Genomic DNA, 4072 nt, shown 5'->3' on the forward strand with positions numbered 1-4072 from the left:
GAGAGAGAGAGAGAGAGAAAGGGGGATTTCATTTGTCATATTGCAGGTGGGTTTTTAGGGGTTTTATATGTATAGAATACCTGGACACTGATAAGCCAGGTTCTGCTTCTATTTCCTCCCTACATAATGGGACAATAGCAACCTGTGGTAGTTTGAAAGAGAATAGCTCCCATAAGCCAATATGTTCAAACACTTGAACATAGTGTCCCCAGGTGAGGAAGGATTAGATGGCAGCGTGGTCTTGTTGGAGGAGGTATGTCACTGGAGGCAGGTTTGAGGATTCCAGAGACTCACAGCATTCCCAGTGTGCTTTCCGTCTCCTGACTGTGGTTTGAGATATATGTGTTCATCTGCTCTGCTGCCGTGTCTTTATTAGAGCCATTACAGATTCTAAACCTCTGGGACTGTAAGCTCAATTAAAATCTTTCTAAGTTACCTTGCTAATGGGATCTTATCACAATAGAAAAGCAACTATTACACAGCCCTTCCTTCCAGGGGCTTGGTGACCTTTCAGTGAAGTGATAGAGGCTCTTAGCACAGTGCTTTGATCCAGTAAATGTCAGCTACCAAAACCATCTTCTCCATTAGCTTGAGAGATGAGAATGTCACAGGTTCCCATGTAAGATGGCGACTACTCATGGCCTTCAGGCTCCACATTCTGGCAGCCTGTATCAGTCTTCTCAAGAGGCTAGGTGGTTAGAATGCTACAGCTGGAAGATTATCCGCTCAACTCCATCCCAGAACAGAAAGAAATGAGAAGAGCCCACATAGCCCACCTGGGAGTGATAAAATCAGGCTAGGAACCCAGGCTTCCTACATTCAGGCCATTTTTTCAGTGTCCTCCAGCACAGGTGCCTGGAGTCCCACAGTCAAGACCAGAAGTAAAGGTTTAACCCATCTCTTCCACCAAGCTGGATGAGAAGGAAACATGTTGTTAGGTTGTTTCCAAATGCTCAAAGCAGAGCTCCCCAGCTTCTGATCAGTGGAAGCCCCTCTCCTTCAGACAAATGAAAATCCGAAACGAAAACAAGTCAAAGGTTTCTAAGAGGCTCTGTCTCCGGAGAGACTCCCCTAGGCTTGTCCATGAAGTCATCAGGAAGCCGGGCTAGCAACACCTCCCTTTCTAGCCTACACTTCCAGGCTCTTTGGACTGGACTGTACCATAGATCCACAAGCTCACTTCCTCTCCTAGCCTGGAGGTATCCAACTCTGCACCTGGGATCTCACAATCCGATGTCATCCTCCTCAGAAGCAGTTCAGCAAATGTCTGCCCCCCCCCCGACCCCCGTGGGCTACAGGGATGAAGGCATCACCCTACTCTATACTGAACCTGTGGGACAAATGAGTGGATAGCCAGAATATGACATGAGATGGGGACTTCCAGAAGCTGGGAAGCGCAAGAAGAGATTCCGAGGAGCCTGCACAAGGCTGCAGACAACCTCCACTCAGCCTTGGAAGATGAACTGAATTCACTCTCTAGCCCCAAGGGACTGGTACGTGGCAGAGCAAGGCTGTAGCAACCTAGAGAATTCTGAGTCTAGGAGGTCCTGGGCCAATCTGCCCCACTCCTAGAAGCTAGCACCCCTCTTACCATAACTTGGGAGTCTGACTACGTGACTACCAAAAGCAAACATGAGCAAGGGCTTCAGTGCATGCATGTAAGCCGCCCAATGATACACAGATGCGCTCAGCTGGTGCCTACTCTTCCAAGTTGTTGCCAAGGATCCAGATGTGGTCAGTGTTTCTTAATAGCAAGCATCCTTTGACACCTACGGTCTAAGTTCCAGGATAACTACTGCATTCATTCCTTTCCTTGTTGCTGAGAAGAAGTGCCTGGCAGAAGCAACTTAAGGGAGAAGGGTTGATCTCAGTTCATGGGTGAGGAACGTTATCCACTGAGGCAGGATGATTCAAGAAAGGCTCTCTGAGGCGGTTGAGAGCCTGCAGTTGCCTCCTCCCATCTATGGGGATCAAGAAGCAGAGAGGTTGGGCCAAAATTAGAAAGAAAAAAAAAAGTCACCTTCAAGACCCACCCCAACAACCTACTTTTGCCACAACTGTTGCAGGAAATAATAAAAAGAAATGGCAAGTTCCCAAGCTACACCCAGCTACTCTCAGCCCCGGTAGTCTGGCCGGCCTGTTCTTATCTTGTGGAGACTCCCTGGCCCAGAGTTCCCAAAATGTTTCCACCCAGCTCGCTAAGTTCCCACTGTTGGGTCGCTACCATGCCAGCCCATGCTTCAAATCCCCCACGGTCTTTGTGATGCATATCAGGCAAACCCATGCTTTGCCGGTGTACCTTTCTCTCTTGAACCCAGACAAAGCCACTGCGTGAAGGAAAACAACGCAAACTTAGTTCAGAAACAACGGTAACTCAATCGCTGGGCGCAGCAACTAAAATCTTAACCTCGTAAGCCTTATTAAATCTAAATCCTCTGGTGGTGAATCCTGATGGATCTGCCATTGAAACCAGAAGATACTAGTAGCTACATCTCGTCCTCAAGCTATCCCTGTCCAAAGAGACTCTAATCTTCTCCCTCCTTCACTTCCTCAATCCAACCCGGAAGTCCTGCCTACTCTCCCAGTGATTGGCTCCTTTATTCATTAGGGGATTGGTTCCCAAGACACCTGAGTACATGACTCACTCCTTGTCTGCAGCCCCTCCCAGGCGAGCAGAATTAGTATCAAAATATAAACAGCACCAAGCCCATCTACAACAACCATACCACTAGCAAGAACCAAGTGTTCAAATTCATGGCCTGGAGGCAGGGGTGGGGGTGGGAGGTGTATTTCACATTTAAACTATAACCATCCCATTCTATCAGCATTGCAGAGGAGGGAGAAAGGCCATTCGAGCCACACCATCCCTCTTTATCCGTGGGTGTTGAGGATCAAACCTACTGCCTTGCCCATGCTAGGTGAGTGCTCTAACACGGAGTTACACCCCAACCCTTACACCCCCTTTAGAATTTAAAAGCCTCTGCCAATTCTAATGACTTCTAGTGGCACCCTAACTTGCTAGAACTGTGTCCACTGGTACTGGCGGCTGCAGGGGGCGTTACCTGTCTGCTTCTGCAGTAGAGCACTACCTCTTCAGTGTGAGAATAAATTGGCTGGGAAGTTACATTAAAGTATACTTGGAGCCCAGATTTGGAGTTTCCAGCCAGCTCTGCAATTCTTACTGTCCTACATTGCAGAAGGAAGAAGCAAGCTGTGAGTGGCTTCTGGGGAGACCATCTACTGAATCCAAACCATTCCCATGTTTGTGGCTACTTTAGGAGCAGAGAACTGCCCAGAATCCCACACTGTGGACACAGCTAACATAAAATAACACCAATCCAGAGTCCTCCACCGCAGCTACACACAGGAGCAAGACCAATTGATGCTGGGTCCCTCTGAGTTCTAGACAGGAGGGACATGGAGCTGTGATGGGCTGAGTCTGCTACTCCTGACATTCTGGGTGGTTCACGGTGGACACTAGAGAGATGCTTAGTTTCTTAAGGGGCAACTAACCCTGGACAAAGGGCATAAAAGGTGAATCTCAACCTCACCCAAGATTCATCCTGATCATTCCACAGCCCCACACACAGCCAGGCAGCAACAGCCAGAGCTTTCTGATGCCAGAATCAGGAGCTCTTTCCACTTTCCCAGGATGCCTCCAGCTGTTTTCTCAGCCAGTGATTCTGCCCTATGCCCGGGCTTCAAGAAGCCAACTTTCCAGAACTTCGGTGATTCCACAGCAGCTGCTGACCAGCCATCTGCCAGGAGAGTAGGCAGTGGGGACTCAGGACTGCTCAGAGAACCCTCAGATAGGGCTGTGTGACATAACTAAAAAGCAACCCAAGGGGAGCTATAGGCCTGGGGACAGCAATACTCTCACACTTGTCCTAAACTGACCCCAAGACGTTCTGACCAGCACCCGTCTGGGAAGTAGAGCCAGTGAGTGCCTTCTGTCTTACCCCATCCCTGTATGTCCAGAGCACTAGCTCGGTGGTGGCTAGTATTGGACAGGATCTATAGTCACCTAGAACAAACCCGTGGATATGTCTGTGAGGCAGTTTTCTAATGGTTG

This window comes from Mastomys coucha, unplaced genomic scaffold, assembly GCF_008632895.1.
Source record: "Mastomys coucha isolate ucsf_1 unplaced genomic scaffold, UCSF_Mcou_1 pScaffold5, whole genome shotgun sequence".
Taxonomy (NCBI): Eukaryota; Metazoa; Chordata; class Mammalia; order Rodentia; family Muridae; genus Mastomys; species Mastomys coucha.